Genomic DNA, 12,967 nt, shown 5'->3' with positions numbered 1-12,967 from the left:
GCATGCCTCCAATCAACTATTTTTTATAGCATTTTTACACAACTCCAAATTTGTTTAGCTTCTTGATGGCTGATCGTCTTGTGTATTCCTCTATGCCAAAACAGCTGAGAAACACTGACGTATCAGCCATCATTATATTAACAACAGCCTCATCTTTCTTCAACCGCACTTGGTCTCTGTTCATCTCCCAGGCCTCTCTCCCAACAAAATACATAACAGTGGTTGTTTTTACCACATCTGTGGAGGCACCACCATCGATGGATTGGCCGAATATAATTGGAAGAAAAAGGGGAACCCCCCACCCCACCCAAAAAAAAAAGGTGATTGATCATGATCGAATATAATGGAATGAGTTGGACCACAATCAAGACAATATTTTCCAAGATTTCCACAACCATTTGTCCAGAATTAAACCAGTTTACAAGAAGATGAAGCCTGCCGTGTCAAGTATGTACGTATGTGTCATACATGAAAGCTTGAATTTGTGTTAACTGAGCAAAGGGTCATTGCACAGCTGAGCTCCTCAATGAATTTCCATGCTGGTTGAAAACCAACCACTGTGACTGATCATGGAACATCCCAAGCATATTAGTACACATGTAGTGTAATGCATAATGTGTGCAAGGTTTGACCTGCCCTTTCCAGGTTTTGGGACTGGCATCTTGGACCCCAACCACCCTAACATTGTAGACATTATGGTTGAAGTGTGCCTCAGCACATATCAACCCTTGGAGTCGTGGATGAAACCACAACAGAAGTTGAACAGCAGGTGTTACGTACAGTGGCAATGATCGACAGATATGAGCGAGCAGAGTCTTGTGTTAATTTCATTGAGACTGATAAGAAAAAAAAAAACCCTTACCAATGCAAGACAGGAGAGCCACAACCTGCATCATATTGGGAAATTTAAGAGACCGGATACAGATGGTTCCCAGATAGCAAATAATCTTTGGCCCAAATATGGCCCACATCTGCAGTTATTTTACGGCCCACATTTGACCTTGAATGACGGCATTGACCCAGGGTGAGTGTGGCTGCCTCAACTCAGCCACAGGTCCACCTTATATGGCCCACATTTGGCCCACACAGTGTGTACTGTAACCCAAGTCAAACCCAGCTCATTACATCTGGCCCACACAACAGTTGCCAGTGCCGTATCTGAGCCGTAAGTACCAAAAGTGCCCCAGATTAGGCCCAAATGTGTTTGCTATCTGGGTTGTTAACTAACGCAAGATCATGACTGAGGAAAGCCACAGGGAATTATGTAACCACCAACTTCCCTGCCAGTGAGTCATGTCTCCTGTTCATCAGACAAAGCTACATTGAACCCGTATTGTAACAAATCTAGTTTTGCTTTTGAAGTCAACCATCGAGTGGAGAGTATTTGTTCAAAATGTGGAATTTCCCCTCTGGTTGTTTATCCCAATTTTGGGGGGAGGGGGTTTGGGGGGGGATTTCCCCCTTTTTCTCCCATTGTATCCGGCGAATTGCCCCACTCTCTGCCAATCCAGGGAGGGCTGCAGACTACCACATGCCTCCTCCCATACATGTGGAGTCGCCAGCCGCTTCTTTTCACCTGACAGTGAGGAAGGAGTTTCGCCAGCGGGACGTCGCGTGTGGAGAGGATCACGCTATTCCCCCAGTCCCCCCTCCCCCCCTCCCCCGGCGCCCAAAGTGACCAGAGGAGGCGCTAGTGCAGCGAGCAGGACTCATAGCCACATCCGGCTTCCTACCCGCAGACACGGCCAATTGACCTTTCGCGAAGTACCGCCCCAGAACGGTGCTTGTCCAATCCTACCTTAGCAACGGTCCGTCAAGCTTTCAAACACACAGCAAAATGCTGAAACGGTGTGCCTATGGGATCTGCAAATCGGATACTAGATATCTGAAAAGTTCGGGGGGGGGGGGGGTGTAATTTCCTTTCCCTTCCCGAAACCCAGAACGCAAGAAGCACAATGTCGGCAATAGATTTGGCAGTATAGCAGACCCCATGGCCAGCTTAATCCATCCAAAATCAACAAAAATACCTGTCTGCTCCAAGCTAAGCTTGCTACTAGCTATTATTGATAGTTAATACAGCTAACGTATTATTACTGTAAACTACTAATAAGACACGTTAGTCCCTAGCTAACGAGTCTGACCCTTTAGCCGAGCGGTTAGTGATGTCGCCTTGTGGTGCAGTACACCCCATGTCGAGTCCCGCACCGGGCAAGAAAATAATCGGTTATATTACTGTTACCCACACAATGCGCTGATTTCTTCCTTCATGTTTTGGTGTTTTCCGGCTACTTCTGAAATGCTTGACCGGCAGTAACTAAGGGGGGCGGGACTTTGCGAAAGGTCAATTGTGTCTGTAGGGACGCCCGACCAAGCTGGAGGTAACGCGGGGATTCGAACCGGCGATCCCCGTGTTGGTAGGTAACCGAATAGATCGTCACGCCACCCGGACGCCCTTGGTTATCACTTTTTTACTACCCATCATTATATCAGAATCCTATCCTATTGCAGCAAATTATGGGAGCAGCCTGGAAACCGAACCCATATCCCCTGCACCGCAGCCGACAACGTTAACCAGTCGACTAAAGGGCCCGACCCGTTAGCCAAGGGCTAACGTGTCTACTTATCCATGCATGTTACACTACCTCCCTCCTACGGGAAGTGCGTCCCCCGCGCTTCAGCATATCAGCTCCCTATGCCCTCACGCCTCTGGGCGCACGCGCTTCCGATGTTCAGTGCTCCCACACCCCCAGCAAACAAGTCATTGTCTGCTCTTCCTGGGCCCCCCACCCCTTGTAGCTAGGACGTTTCCCACAGCGCAGACCATGGCATAGAAGTCCTTCTCTTTGGCATGCATGGTTGGGGGTGTGGCTACCCCCTTCCCTGGGAGCAGTAACTGTGGCCCGTCATCACAGTTGGGCGGCAGTGGCTCTGTTTCTCTGCATCACTGGTGTGGGGTTGTATTGAGAGGGTGTCATCATTTTCTGGTTCTGTGTGAAATTTCCCCCAACTGACTGTTCACTGGTATTCTCATAGGAGCCACAGAACCAGCTTGGCTGACTGATTGGGTAACACTGGCTGTGGTCTGTGGCAATTTCCCTTACTGTAGCTCTCTCATGCATTTTTTTGGACGATTTGCCCTTCCCAAAATGGCGTCTTTACTCGGACGACGCATATGACGTCACTACCGGTTGGGACTCGCGCGATGTTCATCTGAGGCGAGTGAGCGAAGGGAGCGATAGCACAGCTGGAGCGATTGACGGAGCTAGCATTTCCCCGTTCAGCCCCGTACACAGTTTCCACCTCCATAGCTGTTGTGAGTGCCTCTCTCATTGTCACAGGTCGTCTGAGATTAACCTGAACTCTAATTTCACTGTCGTTTAGCCCAACAATGAATTGTTCAGTCATCATTCGTTGCTGCAGTTCATAGCACCGGTGTATGCTAGACGGAACAGCCTCTCTACCTCGCCTGCATATTTCGGCAGGGACTCGCCTCGCTCTCTCACTCTGTGTTTGAACTGGATCGTAGCTACTGCAGTTTGGCTTTCTTCTCCATAGCGGAGGGCTAGTGCTTCACATAGCATGACATAATCGCATCGCTTCAGTGTCGGTAGGCTAGCTAACACTGACGTAGCATCCCCTGCTAAACTTACAGCCAAATAGGCCCCTTTATCTTCATAGCTCCATCTATTGAGTTCACTTACGATCTCGAACTGCGTTCTGAAGATCTCCCAACTGGACTTTCCGTCGTAGGTAGGGGGCCGTTTGCGAAGGCAAAAACTTTCTCTGTGCCACCCCCCTCCGTTCCGGGACGGGCTGGCTGCTCAGAGGCTGCGGCAGCAGGGGTGCTCTGACGGGTGGGGGGTCTCGCAGTCGCACCTGTCTGCTCCATCTCCAGGTCGGCTAGGAAGCTGTCTGTTTCCTCCAGGAGTTTATCCAGTCGTTCAGTGTGTCTGCTGCTTAGTTTTATTACCGGCTCATCGTCTTCGCTCTCCTCCTCCCGGATCTCCCGTTGTAACGGTACCTTGGTTCTCGCGCCTCCATAGCTAGCTCCGGTCGGTTCGAAAGCTTCTCTCCCCCGGCGTGGAATACCAGTCATGAATCCCACTTCTGACACCAATGAAGCGTTTCGATCCATAATGAGGCCCGGAGACACGATGTCAGGTCAACCGGTGAGTTTTATTGCCCTTTTTTATTACACCCACGACTCGCACTAGCTGCTCACCGCGCAGACCAAAACATGAAGACGCCAACTTCCTCTCGACTCCCGCTCAAAGACCAACCCCCAAAAAGCCCATCCCCATTCGTTGCTAGGTTACCAAATCCTGATATTGTGGAGTTAGAAAACAACGAGACAGGAGACGTGAGAGTAGACGTAGTCGAGGTAGTTTACTAGCTCCAACTTAGCATGTCATACATTCGGCAACGACACTGAACTGTGAACCGGAAGCGGAAGTGCATTATCTGACCCCTCGCCTCTTCCCTTAAAGGTACACCGTCCTCTTAGGTGAATGTCTTTCGTTATATAGATGTGGGTCACCACAATATGCTACAGTATATACAACGGATGAGCCAAAACATCATGACCACTCAAAGGTGAACTGAATAATGATCATCTCCAAACAAGGGCACATGTCAAGGTCTGGGTAGATCAGATGTTAAGCAAACAATCAGTTCTCGTAGTCAACATGTTGGATGCAGGAGAGATGGGCAGGAGTAAAGACCTGAGCGACTTTGACAAGGACCAACTTGTTATGGCCAGACGACTGGGTCAGAACATCTCTGAAACAGCAAGGCTTGTGGGATGCTCCTGGTCAGCAGTGGTGAGTACCTACCTACAGCGGTCTGAGGAGGGGCAAACCAGAAACCAGTGACAGGGTGTTGGGCGCTCAAGGCTCATCGATGTGTGAATGCAACGAAGGCTATTCCGTCTGGTCCAAACAGACGGAAGGTCTACTGTGGCACAAGTCACAGAAAATCTCAATGATGGTTACGTGAGGAATGTGTCACAACACAGTGCATCGCACTCTGCTGCGTATGGGCTGGCTGTGTAACCGAAGACCAGTCACAGTGTCCATGAAGACCCCCTGTCCTCCATTGAAAGAGCCTTCAACGGGCATGCAAGCATCGGAACTGGACCTTGGCGCGGTGGAAGGTCGCCTGGTCCGACGAGTCCTGTTTTCTTTTAGATCACATGGATAGTCGTGTACGTGTGCACTGTTTACCTGGGGAAGTGATGGCACCAGGATGCATTGTGGGAAGACAACAAGAAGACAAGCCGGTGGAGGGAGTGTGATGCTTGGGCAATGTTCTGCTGGGAAACCCTGGGTTTGGTCATTCATGTGGCCATCAGTTTGACACGCGCCATCTACCTAAACATCGTTGCAGACCAGGTACACCCCTTCTTGGCAATGGTATTCCCTGATGGTAGTGGCCTCTTTCAGCAGGATAATGCACCCTGCCACACTGCACACATTATTTGGGAATGGTTTGAGGAACATGATGAAGTGTTCAAGTTGTTGCCCTGGCCTCAATATTCTCCAGATCTCAACCCGATTGAGCATCTGTGGGATGTGCTGGACTGACATGTCCGATCCATGGCGGCCCCACCTCACAACTTGAAGGATCTGCCGCTAATGTGTGTCACAGGGCACCTTCAGGGGTCTTGTAGAGTCCATGCCCTGGCAGGTCGGTGCCGTTTTGGTGGCACACGGAAGACCAACAGGGAAGACATTTTGTCCTGGTACGACATTAAACTGCAACCGTCGGGTCGTCGGCGACTAAACTGGCGCCCACACTCCAGCCCTTGGGTTACTGTCAGGAGGGTGTGTGAACATCCAGCAGGACTAAAAACAAAACCTGTCGAAGGGCGGATGAGTTCCTCTGTCAACCAACGGCCATCCATACCTGCAGAGGAGATAGGGACCAACAGGTACTCCCCCTACTGAAACACATTGATGACTCAACTTGAGGCATCAGCTGTGCTCCTACGACCTCCAAAGGTTATGGAACTGATGATGATGATAATGATGAAGAAGATGATGATGGAAGACCAACAGCATATTAGACAGGTGGTCATAATGTTTTGGCTCATCAGTGTATGTTCTCTGAGTTTTATCGCTACCATTACAGTTAGAACTGTGTCTTTATTTCTGTTCTTACCACTGCTTGGTAGAAAAAGAAAGGGGCATTGACCAACAGCAGCCTCAGCTGGACAACTACTTGCATGACATGACATTTCCTCACAGATACAGATATCTGTTCTGACCGGCGACAGGTGCATGTCTCTACTGGCAAAGAAGAACATGTTCCACAGATCTGTGATGGAACAGCACTTTACTTCACTCCATATCATCGACACACAAACTCCTTATTTTCCAGCAGAAGTTAAAACATTTGCCCATAACTGCTTATAGAAACCCAAAAACTATAACAAAATCCACTTACTTTAAACATAACCCCAGAAATGGCCCAATTGCATAGATGAATGTAACAATAACATCCATCCATTATCCGAACCGCTTATCCTGCTCTCGGGGTCGCGGGGATGCTGGAGCCTATCCCAGCAGTCATTGGGCGGCAGGTGGGGAGACACCCTGGACAGGCCGCCAGACCATCACACTGGGCACACACACACACACACACACACACACATTCATACCTAAAGACAACTTAGTACGGCTGATTCAGCTGACCTGCATGTCTTTGTACTGTGGGAGGAAACCGGAGCACCTGGAGGAAACCCACGCAGACACGGGGAGAACATGCAAACTCCACACAGAGGACGACCCGGGACGACCCCCAAGGTTGGACTACCCCGAGGCTTGAACCCAAGACCTTCTTGCTGTGAAGCGACCGCGCTAACCACTACACCACCGTGCCGCGTAACAATAACAGTAAGTAAGTAAATGGCATAGTAACAATGAGTAGCGAATGCATCTTTACCTCATAACTTTCTCTGAAGTAACATTTATAGGAATGCGGTGAACGACAAATACGAGGCAACAGTCAACTGTCAGGCTGGATTACAGGGTCTCAGGTTTATTCTTAAGGTGTCTCCGGATTATTCTTGAGGCATTTCTGGTTTATTCTTAGGGTCGGAGGGCTGCCCGAGTGCGTGCCAAGATTGTTGTCCAGATGGGAGGGAAGCCAGGATGCTCCTCCAGAACCTGGGAACAAACGCAAACATGCTTCTCAAATCAGTACAGGGTCCATTTCCAACGCCACCAACCAGATCAGGTCTACGTAAACTGTTCGGGTGGTCGGCTGTTGCTGTAAAATAAAGAAAAAACCTCGAGACGGACATCGACTGCCCTCGTGTGTCTGTTAAATTTCAGGTGGTTGAGCGCCAGTCGGAAACCTGCGAGGGGGAATGTTACAAGGATGACACACTTCCTGATGTCCCTCAGAGAACCCTCTTAGAAAGTGTACCACCTGCTAACAGACACTGACTAACGCTTGGGTCGTCTGTGTTGCTGTTTCCCCAGGCCTGCTGGTGGCTCTGCGAGGCATCTATGTAGGCCTTTTCCTGCTCAGACATGTAGCCCAGATACTCATACGCTCGACTGCATGACTAAAATACAAAGGAAACTGATGACATCATCTGCTTGCCTAGTAGAGGAATTACTCCATGCAAACTGGCTTTTTGTTTACTGCAGTTTTATATACTTGTGTAAACTCGTCATATCAGCTCCTGTATGCAAAGGTATAAAGTATATCTCACAACTGCAAATGTGTCTCACTATCTCTCGCACACACACACGCAGATGCTGCTGACATTACCTCATACATGCACTCGTCTTTTATCCTTAGAAATTGAAAATTGAAAAAAAGAAAACACCAAACTCAGAAAACATATTTGCAAATACTGCTTTTTTAATATTTGTGTTATTTCATAACTGAGCGTCTGTAAGGATGAAATTCACGTAAATAAAACTCATATGGATTCTGCTTAACAGAAGCAGGTTTATCAACGCATATACAATGCATCCGGAAAGTATCCACACCCCTTCACTTTCCCCACATTTTGTTATGTTACAGCCTTATTCCAAAATGGATTAAATTCCCTTTTTTTCCTCATCAATCTACATGCAATACCCCATAATGACAAAACGAAAAAGGTTTTGTAGAAATTTTTGCAAATTTATTAAAAATAAAAAACTGAAATATTGCATGTACATAAGTATTCACACCCTTTACTCAGTACTCAGTTGAGGCACCCTTGGCAGCGATTACAGCCTCAAGTCTTCTTTGGTACGAAGCTACAAGGTTGGTACACCTATATTTGGGGTATTTCTCCCATTCTTCTCTGCAGATCCTCTCGAGCTTTGTAAGGTTAGATGGGGAGCGTCGCTGCACAGCTATTTTCAGGTCTTTCCAGAGATGTTCAATGGGGTTCAAGTCTGGGCTCTGGCTGGGCCACTCAAGGACATTCACAGACTTGTCCCGAAGCCACTCATTCGTTGTCTTGGCTGTGTGCTTAGGGTTGCTGTTGTGTTGAAAGGTAAATCTTCACCCCAGTCTGAGGTCCTGAGCGCTCTGGAGCAGGTTTTCATCAAGGATCTCTGTACTTTGCTCCATTCATCTTTCCCTCGATCCTGACTAGTCTCCCAGTTCTTGCCACTGAAAAACATCCCTGCAGCATGATGCTGCCACCACCATGCTTCACTGTAGGGATGGTATTAGCAAGGTGATGAGAGGTGCCTGGTTTCCTCCAGACATGACGTTTGGCATTCAGGCCAAAGAGTTCAATCTTGGTTTCATCAGACCAGAGAATCTTGTTTCTCATGGTCTGAGAATCCTTTAGGTGCTTTCTGGCAAACTCCAAGCGGGCTGTCATGTGCCCTTTACTGAGCAGAGGCTTCCGTCTGGCCACTCTACCATAAAGGCCTGATTGGTGGAGTGCTGCAGAGATGGTTGTCCTTCTGGAAGGTTCTCCCATCTCCACAGAGGAACGCTGGAGCTCTGTCAGAGTGACCATCGGGTTCTTGGTCACCTCCCTGACCAAGGCCCTTCTCCCCCAATTGCTCAGTTTGGCTGGGCAGCCAGCTCTAGGAAGAGTCCTGGTGGATCCAAACTTCTTCCATTTACGAATGATGGAGACCACTGTGCTCTTCGGGACCTTCAAAGCTGTAGAATTTTTTTTGTACCCTTCCCCAGATCTGTGCCTCGATACAATCCTGTCTTGGAGGTCCACAGACAATTCCTTTGACTTCATGGCTTGGTTTCTGCTCTGACATGCACTGTCAGCAGTGGGACCTTATATAGACAGGTGTGTGCCTTTCCAAATCATGCCCAATCAATTGAATTTACTACAGGTGGACTCCAATCAAGATGTAGAAACATCTCAAGGATGATCAGTGGAAACAGGATGAACCTGAGCTCAATTTTGAGTGTCATAGCATACTCACAGCTTCCGGCAGAAGAAAACCAAAAAAACATTTGATCAACGTAGCCTTTTGCCCGGGACAAGACTTAGGGGTACGGTGTTGCAAAAGGGACAAACGTCGCCGTTTGCGGCATTCCCAGGGGAACATACAGCGTAACAGTGCCACCCTGTGGCGAATTTACATTACTACCTTACATATATATTATATATTTATTTAGTTCTAGTTAATATGATTTTTATTATATAATAATTATATATATATAGTACTGAAATGATGATTAATCTCTAAACTAATTGTATCTCTGATACTACTCAGAGCCAGCAGAGTTGAATTACAGCACAGTCCTGAAAGTGATCAGCAAAGGAGTTATCGCACTTCCTCCAGCACTGATGGTATCCTGGTTTGCCACTCTGTTACTGTTTTTATCTTTGGCGTGATGAAAAACCAGATAATGTTTTTCTATTCGAATTCCATCCATTGAGCTGAACTTGAAGTAGTGACTTTTGTTTTTTGCAAATGCTGAGCCATTCATTCCTCCACTGTGAGATTTATATTGGCCTCGTTCTCCCATATAGATTTGACATGCATTGTGGAGTGACTCTTGGCGGACTGTAGGCATGAATAAATTCTAGCAACCAATTTTCTGTGGAAGTTGGACTTGTTAAATACATTGATAAATGCATTAATCAGATTCATTTCGCTGTGCTGAGTAACTCTAATATTTCTGATTAAACAGCGCCTAACTTGGAGCTTTCGAAAGAAGTCCTGTCTTTCTAGATGGTAAGTGTTTGTAAGCTGGTGGAAGCTGTCTAGCCCTCTATTGGAGGAAATTAATTAATATGCTATAATACCTTTAAAGGTCCATTGCTTAAACCTCCCATCAGGCTGTGCAGTTTTGAAGTCCCTGCCATATGACACCCATCTTCGCACACATGCATTTCTTTCCAAATTTCAACTCGAGCAGTTCACTCAGTAGAGTGCAAATCTCCACCAGGCATATCTCCCCTTCTCTGGTGTTAGACAAACCACCTCTTTTCTCACCTACCAGGAGAAGGGAAATACAAACACACAGAAAAACCAGTATTTTTCCTGCCATTATAAGTCTTTTCTGCACAGCGCCCGAGTCAACTGAAGGGGAAATAACATTTTAATATGCAGCACTGAAGCTAAAAAATATACCTAATAAAAACGTTTTGCCTTTCAGTCTGTGGATGTGCAGCATCCTTGGCGGACCCTCGCACGAATGCAACCAAGTCTGATGTGAAATGACAGAGATCCAGCTTGCATAATTTGAAAGCCCTTATTAAATTACTTCAAATGTGTTTAACCATCATGGTGTTCGTGATATAAAGTGAATCAAGGTGAACGGCTGCTCCTCTGATTGACTTTCATTCATAAAACAATGGTAAGAAAACATAGCTCAGCAATGGGAAATGCTTTATTGTCTCTGAATTCCAGTTGTGGCTGTAATTAATCCTACTCTTTAAATTGTCTTTATGCATGCTCAATAATCCAGGTAAGAAAATCAAAGAAAGAAACGTTTCATCATCATCAAAGTGACCTCTTCAGGCTTGACTGCCTGCAGGTATCCCACCCTTATAAACCATACAGTGGCATAACGACCCAAACCAACGATCGTTGTCATATGCAAATAGGCGTGACCATTGACTAGAGTTTCAATGGCCATGTGTGCTATTCACTGAGGATTTGGGAATGTTTGCAATCACAGCATTGTAAGATGGTAAAGTTGAAGCATTTCAGGAGTAACAGGTATTACTACTACTACTATTACTCTTGGCAGCTCCCATTGGGGGTCGCCACAGCGGATCATCCATTTCCATCTCTTCCTGTCCTCTGCATCTTCCTCTGTCACACCAGCCACCTGCATGTCCTCCCTCACCACATCCATAAACCTCCTCTTTGGCCTTCCTCTTTTCCTCTTCCCTGGAAGTTCCATATTCAGCATCCTTCTCCCAATATATCCAGCATCTCTCCTCCACACATGTCTGAGCCATCTCAATCTTGCCTCTCTTGCTTTGTCTCCAAACTGTCCAACCTGAGCTGTACCTTCAACATACTCGTTCCTAATTCTGTCCTTTTTTGTCACTCCCAGTGAAAATCTTAGCATCTTCAACTCTGCCACCTCCAGCTCCGCCTCCTGTCTTTTTATCAGCACCACTGTCTCCAAACCATATAACATAGCTGGTCTCACTACCCTCTTGTAAACCTTCCCTTTAACTCTTGCTGGTACCCTTCTGTCGCAAATCACTCCTGACACTCCTCTCCACCCACTCCACCCTGCCTGCATTCCCCGTTACTTTGGACAGTTGACCCCAAGTATTTAAACTCATATGCCTTCGTCACCTCCACTCCTTGCATCCTCACCATTCCACTGTCCTCCCTCTCATTCATGCATATGTATTCCGTCTTGCTCCTACTGACTTTCATTCCTCTTCTCTCTAGTGCATACTTCCACCTCTCCAGGCTCTCCTCAACCTGCTCCCTACTCTCGCTACAAATCAGAATGTCATCCACGAACATCATAGTCCACAGAGAATCCTGCCTGATCTCATCCATCAACCTGTCCATCACCATTGCAAACAAGAAAGGGCTATCATTTGTTGGCTCTCGGTCTATTCTCATAATACATTTGTTTAATGAATTTCGTATCCATCTCCACTTGGCTGTCATATATGTTAATTAACTTTTGCTTTATTATATTTATTTGATCCATTAAGTAGGGATCATTCGGATCCATGAGCCTGGACTTCATGGCACCTCATATCGTCACCTCATATCAAGTATATGTGATCACTCCATGTACACTAAAAACTCACTTGTTTCTCTCTGCTTCACTTTAGTTTCCATAGGTTCTCTCATGAAGGGTCATGACAGTTATTCACCCATAAAGAAATGTTATACTACTTCTTCTAACAATCAGCTACTGATCACTGAAGGCATCACTAAAAAGTAATATTAGACCAGGGATTAGTTACAGAGAACTGATTATATGGTAAATTCAATATGGTAACTTCCATCACATACAAATACATGAGTCTGTCAAGTGCAAATGGGGCCTTAGGACCACAGTTATGTAAGTATACAAGGTGATCAAAGAAGGTTGAATCAGTTCTTCTGGATACAACGTTTATTGACAGATACTCCGTTTCATCGCTCATTTAAGTGACCTCTTCAGTCAGTCATCCATCTATACAAGGTGATGTTTGATTTTTCTTAAGTGCGTACTTGGGAAACATGCAGAGCTAATTCTTGCCTTGTATGTCCCAAGCAAACAATGTGGCCTACAATCTGAACATGAACCAGGCCTTGATGCTGCTGAAAAAGACCCCCAAGACCAGGAATCAACTGAAGAAACTTTCCAAGGTGGAGTGGAGTGATGACTTGGAGGCGGCCTGGCTGCTGCTCGCTGACCTCTACGTCCAGGCCGACCAATACGAGCTGGCCACAGATCATCTCAAATGCTGCCTCAAACATGACAAGGTACGTTTAAATCTGCCCTGCATCTATTGTCCCTGCTGGATGCCACCTTCAAATCCCCTGAAATCCCCGCTTGCCAGATC

Source organism: Lampris incognitus, chromosome 19, assembly GCF_029633865.1.
Source record: "Lampris incognitus isolate fLamInc1 chromosome 19, fLamInc1.hap2, whole genome shotgun sequence".
Classification (NCBI taxonomy): Eukaryota; Metazoa; Chordata; class Actinopteri; order Lampriformes; family Lampridae; genus Lampris; species Lampris incognitus.
Note: the sequence above shows the minus strand (reverse complement) of the source record.